We start from the raw sequence: 20,546 nt of genomic DNA, 5'->3' as shown, positions 1-20,546 counted from the left end.
CAAAATAAACTGACCTAATTCCACTTTTCCAAAAAATGTTTGAAATCCCCTCACACACACCTATCTCAGCTATACACCAAGGGAGAGAGCCATGCTGTCTTCTGAGTCCTCCTCGTGCCTTGCTGTCACACACATTCACAGGACCCCAGAAACTAGTGTCATATAGAATGGAGGTAACTGGTGCAGGGACTTGAACTAGAAAGAAGAATAATCTTGGAGCCAAAGGAACGCAGATCAGAAGGCACCGTGGGGAAGGGTTATCACTGGAGAATGTTTTTAAAAGTTGACAGGCCGGGCCAGCGCCACGGCTCACTAAGCTAATCCTCCGCCTAGCGGCGCTGGCACACTGGATTCTAGTCCCGGTCAGGGCACCGGATTCTGTCCCGGTTGCCCCTCTTCCAGGCCAGCTCTCTGCTGCGGCCTGGGAAGGCAGTGGAGGATGGCCCAAGTCCTTGGGCCCTGCACCCCATGGGAGACCAGGAGAAGCACCTGGCTCCTGCCATCGTATCAGAGCGGTGCGCCAGCCGCAGTGCGCCGGCCACAGTGGCCATTGGAGGGTGAACCAACGGCAAAGGAAGACCTTTGTCTCTGTCTCTCTCTCTCACTATCCACTCTGCCTGTCAAAAAAAAAAAAAAAAGTTGACAGGCCTTCCACAGAGAGTAACAGGGTAGGAGAAGAATACACTAAGAGGAGAGAGTAATAGACCCCAAGCAGAAAACTGTTAAGTGATAAAGTCACAGAATTAGAACACTGATCACAGAAACAGAGACTCTCAGGAAAGAAAAAAAGGACAATTATTACAGCAATCAAAGAATACGAAACCCGAAAGACTCAGGAAGTACGGTCTCCTCACCAGAGCAAACCCAGCAGTTTGGCGGGTGACTGTGGTAAATAAAACAGGAGCAGCAGGAAATTATCCTCAAAAAGTTCACGGAAACCATGTATCACGAAAAAGCTGCATGTGGACTCCAAAATTTTAACACTAAAATGAATTACTTACTTTTTAATTCCATCTTTACATGAACTTCTTAGAGTTTCCTCATATAGACCACTTCACTTCAGCTTCCCAACACACAGATCCTGGGAGGCAATGGTGTCAGCTCAAGTAACTGGATTCCTGCTACACATATGGGAGACCCACACTGGGTTCCGTCCTAGCTCTCACCTGGCCCCAATCCTGGAATCACAGGCATGTGGGGAGTGCACTAGCAGATGGGAATTCTTGCTCTATCTCTCAAATAAAATTTTAAAAAACAAATCATTCCGAAATCTAAAATGTGTGAAAAAATTTTAAATAATGTAAACAATAATTTTTAAGTACCCTCCCATTCTGAATTCGGCTTTGCAATCTTAGAGGGAAGAAATAAATGGGGGGCCGGCGCTGTGAAGCAGCAGGTTAAAGCCCCAGTCTGCAGCACCAGCACCCCACATGGACTCTGGTTCAAGTCCTGGCTGCTCCTCTTCTGATCCAGCTCTCTGCTATGGCCTGGGAAAGCAGGAGAAGATGGCCCAACTCTTGGGCTCCTGCACCTGTGTGGGAAACCTGAAAGAGGTTCCTGGCTCCTGGCTTCAGATCAGCTCAGCTCTGCTCTGGCCACTGTGGTCATCTGGGGAGTGAAGCAGCAGATGGAAGACCTCTCTCTCTCTCTGGCTCTACCTCTCTCTGTAACTCTGTCTTTCAAATAAATAAAATAAATCTTAAAAAAAAAAAAGAAAGAATGCATAAATCACCTACAGCTTACTTTCTACCCTTAGAGTTTAAAACTCAGAGTTAGGTAGAATTAGCATAAGCAAGTAGATAGTGAGGAGAGGCTGAGGACTGCCAGCACCAGAGCCACAGCCACCACAGCTCAGAACACCACCCTCTTCTCTGTGAACCAGCTGTTTAAGAGCTGGCTCCGGTTAGAAATATCCAACGTGGGGGCACGCTCAGCACACTCACTCTCCATCATGCACTTGAGTCTTTATTCCCCTCTTGCACCAGAATCCAGAACACCAGAGGTGCCAAAAAAGGTGCATGGAAGGAGGTGGCACTCAAGTCTTGGCTCCCTCCAAAACTCCACTCTATTTTAATATTCAAATAGCATTGCTATAGACACCGCCCTCTATCCTGTAAAAGGACATAGCACTCTGCTAACTGCAGCTCATCCTGTTTCAGCTTGCCCACAGTTCAGTCTTGAGTGTGCAGCTTTCCCTTTGCCTTTAAATAAATCCTGCTTTCCCGCTTACCTCTATCTGTGCATCTCCTGTCTGAACTGTTTCACAAGTGCAAATACAAACTTGGACCAAGTCTAGCCTGGGGTCTCCCCAACACCATAATTGGTAAGAAATAAGCACTTCTTGCTCTGAAACAGTTCAATGTTTGTAAGAGGAGGCAACAAGGAATTACCTACGAACTCATAAGGAGGGTGATTCAAGAAGCTAACAAGGTACAGTATTATAAAAGAAGCTAAAGAAGTGGTGACAGGCAGGGAGGAGTCTCTTGGTTACTGAGAGATAAGAATCTGCATACTATTTTAATCACTTTCTTATAACTGATGCGCTTACCTCAGAGATGTGCCCAGACAGAACTGCACTTCCAATTTTCTCTGAACGGTTTTGACCTATGCTTCCATCTCATGAATTCCAAGACAGTATTAAACGGATGCATATTTTCATAAACCTGGTTAGAAAAAAAAAAAAGAACTTATTTAAGCCTGCAAGAACTTTGACTTGTCAGAGTAACACAAGTAGAAGCAATACTAAGACTATCTCATATGTAAAACCACACATTTGCAAAGAAAACAATGAAAAGATCCACAGTTTCAGAAAAACTAGTTCTTTACCATTTCTCCAACCTCTGCTCAAAGAAGTTTGGAAAGTTAGGTTTGTGGAAAATAGTACTTGCGGGGCTGGCACTGTGATGTAGTGGGTGAAACCACCACCTACAGTGCCGGCATCCCATAAGGACGCCAGTTCAAGTCCCGGCTGCTCCACCTCCAGCTGTCTGCTGTGGCCTGGGAAAGCAGTGGAAGATAGCCCAAGACTTTGGGCCCCTGCACCTGCATGGGAGACCTGGAAGAAGCTCCTGGCTCCTGGCTTCAGATCAGCGCAGTTTTGGCTATTGCAGCCAACTGAGGAGTGAACCAGTGGATGGAAGACCTCTCTCTCTCTCTCTCTCTCTCTCTCTCTCTCTCTGTGTGTGTGTGTGTGTGTGTGTGTGTCTATCCTTCTCTAACTCTGACTTTTAAATAAATAAATCTTTAAAAAAAAGAAAAGAAAATAGTACTTGCATGTAAAATTTCCAGGTTAGCCTAAACTTCTGAGAAACCAAAGTTGCAACTCCACAGGTGAAAAAACAGGAGCAACTGGAAGCAGCAGTGAAACTTAGAATTCTACAATAGTCAAGAGTCCCAGTTAGGCAACAAGTCACTTGTCCGCAGAGGCAGTGTCCATAACCGGTTCTCATCAGCCAAACCTCCACCTGGGACGTGCAGCCCTGTGAGGATGAAGGTCAACGAGCTGGTGGGTCTAAGTCCAGGGGACAAAGTTTCACCTGTTCTACACTGCTCTGAGCGCCCTCCTGCTGCCAGGGACAGACATTCATGCATCTAAGGATGCGAACAACTTCCAAATTAATCTATTTAAGGATAAGTGTGCTATTTAACCTGAGGTCTTAAAGACAATTCCATTAATGTATTTTAGAACTGAAAAATACCAAAGCATTCTCGTTCGTATTTTAAAAACTGTATGAATGGGGGCCGGCGCCATGGCACACTAGGTTAATCCTCCGCCTGTGGCACCGGCATCCCATACGGGCGCCAGTTCTAGTCCCGGTTGCTCTTTTTCCAGTCTAGCTCTCTGCTGTGGCCTGGGAAAGCAGTGGAGGATGGCTCAGGTCCTTGGGCCCCTGCACCCGCATGGGAGACCAGGAGGAAGCACCTGGCTCCTGGCTTCGGGTCGGTGCAGCTCCAGCCGTTGAGGCCACTTGGGGAGTGAACCAACGGAGGGAAGGCCTTTGTCTCTCTTTCTCTCATCGTCTGTAACTCTGCCTGTCAAATAAATAAATAAAATCTTAAAAAAAAAAACTGTATGAATGTTTCCTAGGACATATGACTGTCTTGTCACACTAAGGTTTAATAGCCTTGGTAATAATGACTAAATTCATGTAAGCTGGGGGCAACCTAAGCTGGTCTAGCATATCAGAGAGCAGCAGTCATTCTTAAGAGTCTTGGAGCTGGCATTGTGGCATAGCACTTGAAACTGCCGCTTGCAATGCCAGCATCCCATATAGGCACTAGTTCATGTCCTGGCTGCTCCACTTCCAATCCAGCTCCCTGTTAATGGCCTGGGAAAGGCAGGATAGTGGATGGCCCAAGTGTTTGGGCCCCTGCTACCCACGGGGGACCAGGATGAAAATCCTGGCGCCTCGCTTCAGCCTGGCCCAGTGTTGGCTGTTGTGGCCATATGGGGAGTGAACCAGTGGATGGAAGATTCTGTCTCTTCCCCCCTAACTCTTTCAAAGCAAATACATAAATCTTTAAAAGAAAAAAAGACGAGTCTCCATTGAGCAGACAGGCTGCATGGGACCACACCAAACCTTTCCCTGTCCAGCTGCAGACAGCCTGACCCTGCACACAATTACTAATGCTTTGTGTGAATGTAAGAGCCTTTACAAGTTTTCTCAAGGCACCAATTATCGTAACTTAACCAGGTCCTTAACGGTTTTCAGAGTGCTTACAGGATTCTAAAACTCTCACACTGTCCAGAGAAATGAGGGAGCGCAGGAATACAGACATGGGTGTTTCTCTCACAGAATTTTCCTTATACTGACCAAAAAACTCAACGCACTGTGTTTGCATTTTAGAAATAGTACCAAAATTTCCTCCAAAACCATTCTTTGTCAACTCCTCCAGCCCTGCTAAGGGTATGTGCAAGGTGAGAGCAAGCAGAAGCAGTCACTGCCCATCAAGGTCAAAACAGCCCATCAACACGTCTCTTCTAAAAATACATGACCTGAATCTAATTCTACCCAATATTTCTAACGTATCAAATAATAATATGTGAGTCAATCACCAACCATTGTTTATTACAGCACTAATTATTACAACATTGTTTGCTTGGTTAAAAAAAAAAAAGATGGAATGCTTTAGGTTATACCTAAAGTAAATCTTAAAAGAAAAATATATAACCAAAAGAACTTTCATATATCCCAGCTTCAAAGTCCAAGATCTTGCAGGACAGGTATTTGGTGCTGTGGTTAAGATACAGTGTGGGACAGCCACATCCCATCCCTGATCTGCTCCGAATTCCAGCTGCCTGCTGATGTACACCCTGGGAGGCAGCAGGTGATGGTCAAGTACTTGGGTCTCTCCACCCACCTGGAGACCCAGACGAAGTTTGGGCTCCTGGCTTTGGCCTAGCCCAGGCCCTGTTGTTGAGGGCATCTGGAGAGTGAACAAACAGATGGAAGATCTCTACCTTTCAAATCAATCAGTAATTAATTTTTTTTAAAGTCCAAGATCTCAGATCATCTATTCTCCTTCCACTCTCTCACATGTACAAATGCTTAATAAAACAAACTTCAGAAAACCGTTTGCAAAGATTGAATCTGGGACTGGCTAAGGAAAATCAAGTAAGATTTCACTTCATTATTCAAAGGTAAACAGAAGACAAATGATTCACAGTACACGTCTGCTGGCACTCTGCACCTGCTGGAAACTGCGACTAATGTAAAGGCAGGCTCTTCCCAACCCAGAGCTGTGGCTCCATGAGCACACATTTATAAACGTGCAGAGTTCAATCACTGAACTTACAAGGTAATTCACCACCAGATTGTTGCTTATAAACTCACGTTCAACAGCCACAAGGGATGTTAGAAATGAAACACTGAATAAGTCAATTTTTCACCACAGATTTCCTAGATAAGTTGTAGAGGACACAGGGAATTTTTGTAAATTTTTATTTGAAAGGTAAACGGAAGTCACTTATCCACTGGTTCACTCCCCAAATGCCCACTACACCCAGTGGGAGCCCGGGCTAAAGCCAGAAGCCAGGTGCTCCAGGAAGGACCCCCTTGGACCATCACCTGCTGCCTCCCTGGGTGTACCTTAGCAGGGAGCTGGACGGGAAACATAGTTTCCCATTGAAACTGAAACAGGCACTCCAATATGGGATGCAGGTGCCCCAAGTGGCTACTTCAGCTGCTGGACCCCACATCCACCCCTGGAATTCTTCCTAAAACACATTTGAACTGCAGAAGAAAATCAAAGGCAAGCGGAAAAGGCTCCTCCCAGAAGAGAGATCAGAGAAAGATACTTGGGGTAGAAAGCTCTAGTCTAAGCCAACTGTGCCACTTATTCCCTTGCCAGTGAACAGTGGAACCAGCAGGCATCTGATGTGACTCTTGCCAGTACGACAGGACAGTAAGCTTGGCAAGGAGGTTCTGGGAGAGGTTTTTCTGGTCAAAGAGAAAACACCAGGTCTTTCTCCTACCAAAAAACTCGGGTTCATATGTGGCAGCCATCACTGGCCCAATAAGGCAAGAGACCACCGGAAAGGACAACCCAACAGAACCAGAATGGCGGCTGCCCTAAAAGACTAGGGAAGGGGCTGTTAAAGGTGAATGAAGGAGTCCTGGAGCCACACCAACTGAGATCTTCTTGTTACGCAAAATCTTCCCATTCTTTAAGAAATCCAGAAATTTAGGAACACACACCATTTTCCCCGCATGGATTCCCCTCAGGGATACAATGATAATTTAAATCTAAACTCAGATCTCAGCCCAGATCCCTCTTCTGAACTGACAAGTATTTCCAAACTACTGAACACTAATTATTCCAGAGGCACCTCAAGAGAACAGGGTCAATAGGAAATTCATCCTCTTCCAGCACAGAAACTTTATACCTGGCATTCACTCTTTTGGCTAAAGGCACACCATCTACCCAACTACCAAGGGCAGAAGTCTTAGAATCACTAACCCCCTCTCCCTCTGCCACACCTATTACATTAACTTGCTACTAAATGCTGCTCATTCTGATTTATCTTTAAAATCTGTCTTCCCCATGCTAAACACATTGTCTACTGTGGGCTCGCATCTTTCACGCTGCTAATTCCCACTGTTACCCCTATTCACTGTATCCATGCTTCTAAAATACAACTGGGCTTAATGAAAAGAGTATAAACATCATCATTCATTAGGGAAATGAAAATTAAAACTGCAATTGATACCACTATCAGAATGATCATCATCAAAGAGGCAGATAGTGCCAAGTGCTAATGAGGACACAGACAAAGGGGCACCTCAGCACTGCTGGTGGGAATGCAGCATGAGGCAGCCACTGCAGGCAACAGGCTGTGCACTTCTTCAAGTGAAACACAAGCACAAACTCACCGTAAGAACCACCATTTTCTCTACAGGAACCTACCCAAGAGAAATGAAAACGTCCTCACACAAACATTATCTACAAATGTCCCTAGGAGCTTCGTGCATAATAACGCCAACCAGGAAACAGTTCAGATGTTGCCCACTGGCTGAATGGATAACGACAGTGTGGCCAAACCACAGGAGGGAACACTGTTGGGCAATAAAAAGAAAAGAAACAAACCTCAGACACAGGCTGAGTGACAGACGTCAGGTGCAAAAACTATATATAGGATGATTCTGTGTCTAAGAAATACTCTCAGGTAAGGCAAACTTAGAGACAGAAAGGAGAGCAGTAGCTGCCTAGAACAAGAGAGGTTATTGTGGGTGGTGACAGAAACATTCTAAAATATTCATAGCACAATTCATAACATTTAAAACCCAAGTGCAATGAACATTTTTCCAATGATTTCCAATTACGTACAAAGTGAGGGTCAAGTTCTTTAGAAAGACATTCACAAAGTGCTATGATCTGCTTTCACTCTTTCTTCTCTGCTTTCACTTTTAAAGATTTATTTATTTATTTGAAAGTCAGTTATACAGAGAAAGGAGTGGCAGAGAGAGAGAGACAGACAGACAGACATCTTCCATCCAATGTTTCACTCCCCAATCGGCTGCAACGACTCCCCAATTGGCTGCAATGGCCAGAGCTGCACCAATCCGAAGCCAGGAGCCAGGAGCTTCTTCCAGGTCTCCCACGCGGGTGTAGGGGCCCAAGGACTTGAGCCATCTTCTGCTGTTTTCCCAGGCCATAGCAGAGAGCTGGATCAGAAGATGAGCAGCCGGGTCTCGAACCGGCACCCATATGGGATGCTGGCGCTTCAGGCCAGGGTGTTAACTCACTGTGCCACGCACCGGCCCCATTTCACTCTGTTAAACTACCTTATCTCCTGTGGCAATCACTGCCAAGGAGCCTCTGACTAGCAATATTAAACTGTTTGTATGTTCGAAGCAGGTCAGCATATTTAACGCGTCTACTTTCTTCACGCTGGCAATTGTAATGGCTAGACTAATTTTAAAGTCACTTTTGGGCCAGCGCCGCAGCTCAATAGGCTAACCCTCCGCCTAGTGGCGCCGGCACACTGGGTTCTAGTCCCGGTCAGGGCACCGGATTCTGTCCCAGTTGCCCCTCTTCCAGGCCAGCTCTCTGCTGTGGCCAGGGAGTGCAGTGGAGGATGGCCCAAGTGCTTGGGCCCTGCACCCCATGGGAGACCAGGAGAAGTACCTGGCTCCTACTTTCGCATCAGCGCGGTGCACCGGCAGCAGTGCGCTGGCCGTGGCAGCCATTGGAGGGTGAACCAATGGCAAAAGGAAGACCTTTCTCTCTGTCTCTCTCTCACACTGTCCACTCTGCCTGTCAAAAAAAAAAAAAAAAAAAGTCGCTTTTGCCAAGTGAACTCATAAAGACTCATATCAAACATCTCTTTCTTTGTTAGGTCCCCCCACCCCCTTACATGGCTGATGTTCTACAAGACTACAGTGAGAACATACTGTCTTCTTACCACAGGGAACTACGATCCTCTATCTGTAACTCTACTTCTTTTATGAAGATGACCTCTGAAGACAGACCCAGTACTGTCCACACAAGTCAGTGATCCGTGCATACATCAATCTACTTCTGAATACATAAATGAGGAGTGGCACTGAACAGGAAAATCCAAAAACACACCTATTACATGAGAGGGGAAAAAACACAGCAAGTCACCCAAGGTCACCAAAATGTTGATCAATACCTGTTCAGTGGTTATACTGAACACTATGCAGTCAATGAAAAGAATAAGGCATCTCATCTATTTGTACAGACATGACTCTAAAGTTTTAGAAAAGGAATCACACCTCCACTATTTAACAAGAAAACACACTAAATGCACATATGGGAGTGTATGTTTACCCATGTGTATTTCTTGCATGAAACAGGTGAAGGGCTGAAAGGCTACATTTGCAACTGTTCTGGAGTAAGCAAAGACAGTAGAAACAACCTAAATGTCCGTTAAGTGACACATGGATAAACAAAATGTGGCTTATCCACACAGTGGCGCATTAGTCATCACAATGAATGAAGCCACAAAAAGGACAGACTCACAACATGGATGAACCTTGAAAACACACTACAGCCACAGAAGCCAGACACAAAGGGCCACAGATCACACGATTCCACTTAAGTGAAGTACCCAGAACAAGTAACCCCACAGAGACAGGTCGTAGACTAGGCGCGGGAGGCTAAAAGGTGGCAGCGAGAATATGGTATGAAATCAAATGTATGGTCCATGAAAGAAAGGAGAAAGGTAAAATTGACGTCATCTAAATGTAAAATATTTGCTCTGCAAAAGACCCTGTTAAGAAGGTGATAAAACAAGACACACAGTTGGAGAATATGTTTACAAACCATGTACGAAACAAAGGACTCACCTATAATACACAAATCTCAAAACTCAACAGCAGAAAAAAGCCTCAACTAGAAAGTGGGCAAAACTGAAGAGACACTTCACAGAAGAGGACGTGGGCAAGGCAGACAGGCCCCTGGAAAGACATGGTCAGCCTCAGCCCTCAGCACGGCCTGGCCACTCCACACCCACTGGGACGGCTGAGCTTTCAAATAAATAAAGTCTTTTAAAAAAGAGAGAGAAAGAAAGAAAGAAAAAAGGAACAAATTATGGATTCCTATTAATGTGGATGGATCACGGGAGATCAGGCTGAGTGAAAGAAAGCTGATTTCAAAAGGCCGCCATTATGAGGTTCTGTTTATGAAGCAACCTGAAAAATGACAAACTCCCAGAGATGAGAAAGTTTCTAAGGTGCAGAACCACATTGAGAATGTGCCCGCCACAGTGTCTCACTTGGTTCTGTAGTAAGGGTAGTGAGAAGGAATCACTATGGGAAATGGGGAGGGTACATGGAACCCTTCCTTACTATTTTGCAATTTCCTGTGTGTCTATAATTATTTCAAACTTAAAAAAAAAAAAAAACTCCATTCTCAAAGCATATTTTTACTGCTGCTTTCCATTATATTTTAAATAGCAAAATAACTGATTACAGACTATTCAAGAGACATTATTTCTTTGGAATCATCTTCCTTTTATGTGGATGTGAGAGAGTATGTGTGTGTATAAATATACATGTGCTTTCTGAACAGCAAAACCTCAAGTTCTATAGTAGCTTCTCGATTCCTGTGGAGAAGTTCTTGTAGTAGAGGATCAAACAAAACAGCAGCTCCCAGGTCAAATTCTGGTCTTCAGTCTGAGCGGGAGAGGGTCAGTGGCGACTCTGAGGTGAGGGTCAATCTGCTCCAGGGGTAGCACCTGCAGCACAACAAACCCCCAGTCACCTATCTCTGTGCTCCTCAATTTACCCTTCCCAACAATGAAGCACAAAAGCCAATTTTCTATTTGCATTCTCTCTACAATTTATTAATATTCACAATATAAGACATTTAAACTACCTACATCCTCTTTCCAAGTAAATCCAATTCGGCCAATATAATACCACCCACTTTTGTTTCCTGTAGACATCTCAAGAAATTATCAACAGACTGTTTGTTTTATTAGCTGGTGGGTAAGAGCACCACAGAGCAAGCTCTCTGAACACTAAAATTCCTGCTATCAAGAATTGTCAGTGGGGTCAGTGCTGTGGCATAATAGGCTAAGCCTCTACCTGCAGCACTGGCATCCCATATGGGCACTGCCTTTGTGTCCCAGCTGCTCATCTTCCAATTCAGCTCTCTACTATGGCCTGAGAAAGCATCAGAGGATGGCCCAAGTGCTTGGGACCCTGCACGCATGTGGGAGACCCAGAAGCTCCTGATTCCTGGCTTCAAATTAGCTCAGCTCCTGCCATTGCAGCCATCTGGGGAGTGAATCAGTGGATGGAAGGCCTCTCTCTCTTCCTTTGTCTGTCTGTAACTCTACCTCTCAAATAAATAAATAAAATCTTTAAAAAAAATTGTCAGGGCATGATTCTTTTGTTGTTGTTGTTTTAAAGATTTATTTTATTTTATTTTATTTTATTTTATTTTATTTTATTTTATTTATTTGAAAGACAGAGTTACAGAGAAAGGCAGAGCCAGAGAGGGAGAGACTTCCATCCGCCAGTTCACTCCCCAAATGGTTGAAAAGCCAGAGCTGCACCAATCTGAAGTCAGGAGCCAGAAGCTTCTTCTGGGTCTCCCATGTGGGTGCAGGGGCCCAAGGACTCTGGCCATCTTCCACTGCTTTCCCAGGCCATAGCAGAGAGCTGGATCAGAAGTGGAGCAGCCGGGACTAGGACCAGCACCCATAAGGGATGCCAGCACTTCAGGCCAGGGCTTTAACCCGCTGCGCCACAGCACCGGCCCCAAGGGCATGATTCTTAATTGCCCCATGTTCACCAATTCTTCCACAACCTGCCTTGGTTGTAGCTTCTCAACACATAAAGAACTTGAAAATTAATGTTACGGGGGCCGGCACCATGGCTCACTTGGTTAATCCTCCGCCTGCGGTGCCAGCATCCCATATGGGCGCCGGGTTCTAGTCCTGGTTGCTCCTCTTCCAGTCCAGCTCTCTGCTGTGGCCCTGGAGAGCAGTGGAGGATAGCCCAAGTACTTGGGCCCTGCACCTTCATAGGAGACCAGGAAGAAGCACCTGACTCCTGGCTTTGGATCGGCACAGCGCCGGTGTGGCGGTCATTTGGGGGGTGAACCAACGGAAGGAAGACCTTTCTCTCTGTCTCACTCTCTTACTATCTGTCAAATAAAAAAATTTAAAAAAGAAAGAAAGAAAATTAATGTTACAGACACCAGTTACAGAGCTATGCCATGATATATCATGAAGTCATCACACTGCCATTTGCCCGGGTTCTGAATGGTCCTCGAAGAGTACTGTGTTACATATTTCCTTGCTTATTTATTTATTTTAGCTTGCATCTCTTTCTCTTTTCTCCTTTGCTAACAACTACCTAGATAGAATGCAGCTTAGGAGTCACACCTCCCTCTCCCCAGTGGTCACTGACAGCACCCACAGGCACAGTTACTAGGGCAGCTCTGGGTCAGGGGCCACAAAAATAAAAAAGGTTGCACACGAAGACCTGAGACAGGGCAGAAGCACGGAACACATCTTCTGCTATGATCAAGTAATTGTATGCTGTGATATTATCTTAAAAACAACAACAACAACAACATGACATCAAGGAGAAAGGAAAGATGGCACACCTGAGTGAGTCAACCAGGAAAAAACAAAGATGGGTGGAGCTAAAAACCAAACATATTTCAAATGCCTGCATGACACTTCCTGCCAGATACCCAACTCAAACACAGGGAAAACAGAAATCATTATCCTGCTCTTCCATGTTCCTACAAACCCATTCCTTCTGAATTTCTTATCTGACTGAATCCACTGTGGGGAGCAACCCGGACTGGACTGAGTTACTGGAATTAAGACTTATTCTATGCATCTGCTCTCCCACAATATGGCGCTGGGAGAGGAGAAAACAGCTTCTACACAGCTGCCTCTTGCCAACTTGAGTGCTGACCTCCAGGAGCTGATCCTGCTCCTGATTGGAGGAGAGCAGCGTACTCAGCGTGTGGGCAGCCGAGTTGGGATTGGCGGAAGAGGACTATAAAGGAGGAGAGAGACAACATGCACCAGGAACATCTAAGGGGAACATCTATCTGAAGGAACACCTGTGCAGCCCCCGAGAGAGCCGGCCGGCGGTGTGCCGCTCCCCCGCGGAAGTGGGGAAAGTGGCCAGGGGGAACCGCCCTTCCACGGAGGTGGAAGGGACGGTAGCCAACCCGGGAAGAACCAGCAGCAAACCCGGGGAGGGCCGAGAAGACGAAAGAACAGCGCAGGGTCCTGTGTCGTTCCTCCACGAAGAGGGGGAGCGACAATCCACAACTGTTGAAACCATTTTAGCACTGTCTAGTAAAGCTGACAGCATACATCACTCAGAGACCTAATGATTCTAGCTCTAGGACAGCCTTCTGTGTACAGTTACCATGAGGCAGGTCCAACAATATTCACAGCAGGACTTTCTGAACAGCAAAGCCAGAGGAAACCCAAGTGTCTCACAGCAGTAAATGGATACACGGCAACACATCCACAGGATGGAATTATCACACAGTAGTGGAGATGAAGGAAGCTCAGCCACGTATGCCAACACGAGTGAAATCTCAAAATTATGTCAAATGAAAATCAAGTCCAAAAAAAGACATACATATAGTATACCTTCATTCATATAAAGCCCAAAAGTAGGACAAAACAAACAAACAAACAAAATGTGTATCAAAGAGAAATCACTGTGGCGCAGCAGGTTAAGCTGCCACCTACAGCACCGGCATCCCATATGGGCGCCAGTTTGAGTCTGGATTATTCTACTTCCTACCTAGCTTCCTGCTAATGCATGTGGGAAAGCAGTGGAGGAGGATGGCCCAACTGCTTGGGCTCCTGTACCAGCTTGGGAGACCCGGAAGAAGTTCCTGGTTCCTGGCTTTGGCCTAGCCCAGCCCTGGCTATTGCAGCCCTATGGGGAGTAAACTAGTGTGTGGAAGATCTCTCTTTCTCCTTCTCTTTCTCTCTACTTTCTTTCTACTCTTTCTGCTCTACTCCCAATCCAGCTCTCTGCTATGGCCTGGGAAAGCAGTGGGAGATGACCCAATTCCTTGGGCCCCTGCACCCACATGGGAGACCCCAAAAAAGCTCCTGGCTCCTGGCTTTGGACTTGCCCAGCTCCAGCCATTGTGGCCATTTGGGGAGAGGACCAGCTGATAGAAGATCTCTCTGCCTCTGCTTCTGTTTCTCTGTAATTCTGCCTTTCAAATAAATAAAAATAAATATTTAAAAATAAATAAAATCTTTTTTTCTTTTTTTTTTTTAAAAAAGGGAAAACACAACTGTGGTGAAATTGAAGGAAAAGTCAAGGTGAACCAACAGATTTAGGGTGGTGGTTATCTGCGGGGAGGGAGAAGTAACTATCCTGAGACACAAGGCTTCCAAGAGGCCACGGACTTCTTAGCAGGAGGTCAGAGCAGTTTAACTCATTAGCTATTACTTTGCATCACATTATATCATTCTATGTACAACAGATTTTAGAATAAAAATCCCACTCTAAAGCAGACAAGGTGAAATCCTAATATGTTAAAATCTGGGTAACAGGTTACACAGATGTTTATTACAATACTGTCTGTATTTGGGGGATAACTAGAAAAAGTTTGAGAATAAAGTGTTACAACTTGTATTTTAAAATTTAAGACTACCTCATCACAAAACACTAAACAGTAACACATCAAAACAAACACAAGCTATTGTAAAATGAAGAAGAAAAACCACAGTGAAAAAAAAATCTACTTTACTTCCTCATGTAGTACAAGGGAAAACACAATGTATCTATATAGTATTTGTTCCAAAACATTTTAATTTTAATCTGGTCACAAAACACAATCGGGGACAGGTATGTGCAGTGGTTAAGATCCCTCTTGGTACACCTGCATCGCTGGCTCGAGTCCCAGCTACTCTGCTTCTCATCCAGTTTCCTGCTAATGTGCATGTGGGAGGCAGGAGGTGATGGCTCAAATACTTGGGTCCTTGTCCACCCATGTGGGAGACGTGGCTCCATGTTCCTGGCTCCAGCGTGGCCCAGACTTAGCTGTCTGGGGCATCTGGGGAGTAAATCAGCAGATAGAGGATCTCTCTCCATGTGTGTGTGTATGAGCCTTTCAAAGAAAAATGAAATTCTTTAAGAACTACAACCAGTAAATTGTGAGATATCACACACACACACACACACACACACAAACACATCAGAGAAAAAATTAGATGAGATTTAATAAAAGACCAGAGAACAAGGAGGAGGGGTAGTGGCTTATTCTAAATTACAGAACACTAAAGTCAAATGCAAGTCTTTGATGGGCTTTTGGACCAAAAACCAAAACATTCACAAAGAACTGTTCTGGAGGGAAAACAGAGGAAATTTAAATAAGGGCAACTATATTATTATTGTATTAACACTAAATCTCTTAGGTATGACAAAGTAACCCTTCAGAAAAACAACCTGGCTTTTAGGATATACTTGCTAAAATATTTCAGATTTTAAGTGTCATGATGTTTCCAGCTTACTTTCAAATAACTCAGGAAAATACTGTGAATATGTTTATCAACAGAGAGAGAGAGAGCCAGCACTTGCTCAGCGGGCAGACTGTCAGCAGGCACCCTGGTGGCCACAGTGAAGGCACACGGCACTCACCGTTCACTCAACTGCTCCATCAAGTCTACATTTTTAAAGTAAAACTTTGGTAAAGGGTGTATTTTATTAGTTGTAATTTTACATATAGGGTGTAATAAACACCTAAAATCCAATATGGACAGATCTATGAGGAAGGTTCACGGGGCTTTCCCTCCATCAGTCCATTTTAAAAATCTTCTGGAATTAATGCAGTGTAGGTTGAATGAAACGTTAGGTGATGTTTAAAGGGTCAAAGACTTTTGTTTGAGCTTCAGAAAGAGTATCACAGAAATCTGAGGGCAGGAACTTCGTTATGGCAATCCAGCTGTACTATATATAATTCAGAGATTTATGTGACACTGGCAGAACACAGTATTTCAAAAATGTATTATTCAGCAAACAGAAAAAAATTTTTAAAAAGGCTTTATGAACAATTGTACTGTTGACCTTTAAAGTTTTTTTTTCTGTTGTTGTTGTTTTAAGATTTATTTTATTTATTTGAAAGGCAGAGTTAAAGCGGGAGAGACTCACAGAGATCTTCCAACTGCTGGTTCACTCCCCAAATGTCCACAACAGAGAGATCCTCTATCTGCTGATCTACTCCCCAGATGTCCACAACAGCCAGAGCTGGGCCTGAAGCCCAGAACTTCTTTTGGTTCTCCCATATGGGTGCAGAAGCCAAAGCACTTGAGCCATTCTCTGCTCCTTTCCTAGGCACAGTAGCAGGGAGCAGCCAGGACTTGAACTGGTGCCCATATGGGATGTGGGTGATGCAGGCAGTAGCTTAACACGCAGGTGGCAGCCTAACCCACTACACCACAATGATGGCCTCTAACAGCTTTTTTTTTTTTTTTTTAAGATTTATTTATTTGAAAGTCAGGGTTATAGGATGAGAGATAGAAAGAGATTTTACATAGGCTGGTTCACTCCTCAGATAGCCAGGAGTTTCATTTGGGTCTCCCCCATGGAAGGCAGGGACCCAAGTATGTGGGCCATCTCCCATTGCTTTCCCAGGCCATTAGCAGAGAGCTTGATTGGAAGTGGAGCAGCCAGGACTCAAACCAGCACTCTTATGGGATACCAGCACCGCAGGTGGCAGTTTTACCCGCTAAACCACAATGCTAGCTCCAGAAATTTCTTAGAATAGATTTATTTCCCCATGGTGCATACACAAGATTATATTTCAAATATTTTTGAGATTTCTAAAGCACAAGGTTGTTAGAGTAGTAAGGGGTGGGATGAATTCCTTTATGTAGATAGTTTCCTCAAAAGTTCATTACACTTCACAAAAAATGGATAATCACTGTGCCAGAATTTAATCCAATTAAGCTATCAATAATATCACTTTATGATTATTTACTAAAAGCTTAAATATGCCTTTATTAAAAAATTCAACTCTCAGTCATCAGTATTTCAATGAGAGTAATGATAATCTAAAAATTACAGAAAATAAAATTCCTTTCTATCACTTTTTTTTGGGGTGGGGGAGCCATCTGAGAGGCTGCTTTTTTTTTTTTTTTTGACAGGCAGAGTGGACAGTGAGAGAGAGAGAGACAGAGCGAAAGGTCTTCCTTTACCATTGGTTCACCCTCCAATGGCCACTGTGGCCGCCCTTCCAATGGCCGCTGCGGCCGGCGCACTGCGCTGATCCGAAGCCAGGAGCCAGGTGCTTCTCCCGGTCTCCCAGGCAGGTGCAGGGCCCAAGGACCTGGGCCATCCTCCACTGCACTCCCGGGCCACAGCAGAGAGCTGGACTGGAAGAGGGTCAACCGGGACAGAATCCAGCGCCCCGACCGGGATTAGAACCCGGTGTACTGGTGCCACAGGCGGAGGATTAGCCTATTGAGCCTCGGCGCCAGCCCTTTTCTATCACTTGTACAGGAATATGCAAAGTAATCACTTCCAACAGGCAGGGAAACAGTCAAGGTCATTTCTTCCAGAGGCCAAGTGTGGGACAGCCTTGCCACCTGTCCACAGGTGGGTAAACACACAGGGAGGAAAGTGTGACTGGGAAGCCTACACTTAAGTTCTCCTCTCTCTGTGATGGGAGGCAGGGAGTTAATTACTGGATGGCGCTGTCTTTTCAGCTAGTGAGTCACCACCTGTGGGAGGAGCCTGCAAGCAGAAGGAACAGCAAGGAGGGCAACCAGGCAGCCAAGGCAGCAACAGCAAGTTTTGAAGAGTTTCAGACAATTAGAAGCAACCATCCCTATGTAATGCACATGACCCAACAGCCTGGGAAGGGAACCGTTTTGCAAAAACATATCACAGTGCTTGGGGACTAAGTTTGTGAGGCTACATACATTTGAATTTCAGATAGTAACTTTACTAACAGGTAGTGAGATTGAAAGAAAAAAACACAGACACTTGATCGTACTTCCAGGGATACTATAGTAAATTTCCAAACATTTAAGGCATAGTTTCCTGCCTGCAACATTTAATCAACATGAGGAATCAACCATAAATATAATTTAAATAATGGTACCAGACAATGCAAGCATCATCATACCGCCAAAGAAGGTGATTAACTGACGAGTACAAAAGAGCTCCGCCTGTGCAAAGGCTACCAGGGCTGACTCCAGAGAAGGGTGTGTAGGACCTGACAGCATACAGGGATGCAGTGGGGCAGGGTCATATGGGCACCAGGTGCCCTGTGCCTGGCCAGGCCCCATGTGGAGCCCAGATTCTAGGTTGGTGAAAACTGAGCATCAGGGTATACTCTGGTTCATACAAAAACCCACGCCCAGAGCAGACGTCAGTACTCAGGTTAGTTTGAGTGTGTGCTGTACTCAGACTGAGTGATGGTCAGAACGCTGGCTTCACCACCTACCTCCTGCAATCCTGCGACCAGGTGGGTTAAACTCCTCTGTGCCCTGCCTGGAAAACAGGGACAAAAACTGCATGCGTGTGGAAGAGGAGTACCAAAGGAATTAATACAAATACAGCAATGAGAGTGGTACCAGGCAAACCATGGCACTTTCTACGTGTCATCCATGGCTGTCACTGAAACCGGCTGGATTCTCAGGCAGCAATTATAGCTTCACATGAGGAAATGACAGAAGCAGCGATATGAAAATGTTGCTAAACACAGAAAACATTTGGAATTGCTGACAGAAACAGATAGCATCAAACACTTGCTGGTTGATCTGAGAACAAAAGTAAGGTACTAATAATACACTTCTTGTATTGAACATTATTCCCTATGTGCCAGCTACTGTGCTAAATCCTATACATTTATTATCTTGCTGAATCCTTAAAATAAACCTGCGAGGCAGGCACCATCACTAACTCCGTATCGCAGGTAAGAAAAGAGCTCAGAGGCACAGGGTTAACACACAGCAGGGATTTAAACTCAGACTGCAGACGCCGCACTTCTAATCCTAACGCTGTGCCTTCTCTTCCCAAATCCTGAAGGAATTGTCTATGATATAACAGCAGGTTAAAATACAAAATATTTTAAAATAGCAAAATCACCAGCGTGAGGCATGTGGTGTAGCAGTGAAGACACCACTTGGGACACCTGTACCCCATATCAGAATGTCTGGTTCAAGCGCCGGCTCTGCTTTCAATTCCAGTTTCCTACTGAAGTGCATTCTGGGAGGCAGCCGTAATAGTACAAGTACTTGGGCCCCTGCCACCCAAATGGGGAACAGGTCCCTGACTCTGGTCTGGTAGAGCCCTGCCTATTGTGGGCATTTGGGTGGTGAACCAGCAGATGGAAAATCCTTCTTTCTCTCTCTGCCTTTCAAATAAATACAAATAGATATTTTTAAATAATAAGGGTGGGCATGGAGTTTCATTCTGAGGTAATGAAAATTGCTTTAGAAGTGATGGCAGTATCCGCCGGCGCCGTGGCTCACTAGGCTAATCCTCCGCCTTGCGGCGCCGGCACACCGGGTTCTAGTCCCGGTCGGGGCACTGGATTCTGTCCCGGTTGCCCCTCTTCCAGGCCAGCTCTCTGCTATGGCCAGGGAAGTGCAGTGGAGGATGGTCCAAGTACTTGGGCCCTGCACCCCATGGAAGACCAGGATGAGACCCTGGCTCCTGCCATCGGATCAGCGCGGTGCGCCGGCCGCAGCTCACAGGCCGTGGCGGCCATTGGAGGGTGAACCAATGGCAAAGGAAGACCTTTCTCTCTGTCTCTCTCTCTCACTGTCCACTCTGCCTGTCAAAAAAAAAAAGAAAGAAAGAAAAAAAAAAAAGTGATGGTAGTAGTGATATAGATCTGGGACTATAACATAAACCATTCAACATACCCTTTACATGAATAAACTGTGTGGTTGAAAATTATACCCGAATAAACCTACTTTTTAAAAAAATCCTACCGGGGCCAGTGTTGTGGGTTACACTGTTATTTGTGAAACCAGGAACCCATATCAGAGCACTGGTTAGAGCCCTGGCTACTCTGCTCTGATGCACTTTCCTGTTAATGCACCTGGGAAGGTAACACAAGATGGCCCACATACTTGAGCCCTTGCCACCCATGTGGGAGACCAGGATGGAGTTCCAGGCTCTTGGCTTCAACCTGTCCCAGACCTGGCTGCTATAGGCTTTTAAGGAGTGAACCAGCAAATGGAAGATACCTATCTCTGTGTCTCTTAAATAAAATGAAAAAGTTTTTTTTTTTTAATTTTTGATCTTGAGAAAAGGGGTTTGCTAGTATTTGTTGAAGGTTTTTGCAACTATGTTCATAAGAGATACTTGCCTGAGTTTGCTTGTTTGCTTGCAGTGTCTGTGAGGTACACTGGCCTCACAGAATGAGCTGGGAAGTATGCCTGCCTCTTTAATTTTTTTTTTTTTGCAAAATCTGAGGACTGGTTTTGGTTCTTTTTCAAATGTCTCCTATAATTTACCAGTGAAGCCACCAGGTCCGGGGCTCTTCAATGTCAAGAGATTTCTTAGTCATTCAATCTCCTCAGCAGTTATAGGCTTATTAAATTTTCTACTTCTGAA

General features: G+C 45.1%; 1 protein-coding gene across 2 annotated transcripts in view; it reads right to left on the bottom strand.

Moving 5' to 3' along the window:
* Positions 1-20,546, bottom strand: part of BMPR1A (bone morphogenetic protein receptor type 1A) — a 137,666-nt gene that overhangs the window by 65,886 nt on the left and 51,234 nt on the right. For both annotated transcript variants that reach the window (XM_070057996.1, XM_051823147.2), the window contains one exon: positions 2,549-2,663. The gene's annotated coding sequence lies outside the window, so the exon portion shown is untranslated. The remainder of the gene's footprint in view (positions 1-2,548; positions 2,664-20,546) is intronic.

The sequence above is a fragment of the Oryctolagus cuniculus genome, chromosome 15 (genome assembly GCF_964237555.1).
Source record: "Oryctolagus cuniculus chromosome 15, mOryCun1.1, whole genome shotgun sequence".
In the NCBI taxonomy this organism is placed as follows: domain Eukaryota; kingdom Metazoa; phylum Chordata; class Mammalia; order Lagomorpha; family Leporidae; genus Oryctolagus; species Oryctolagus cuniculus.
This window is presented reverse-complemented; position numbering and strand designations above follow the sequence as displayed.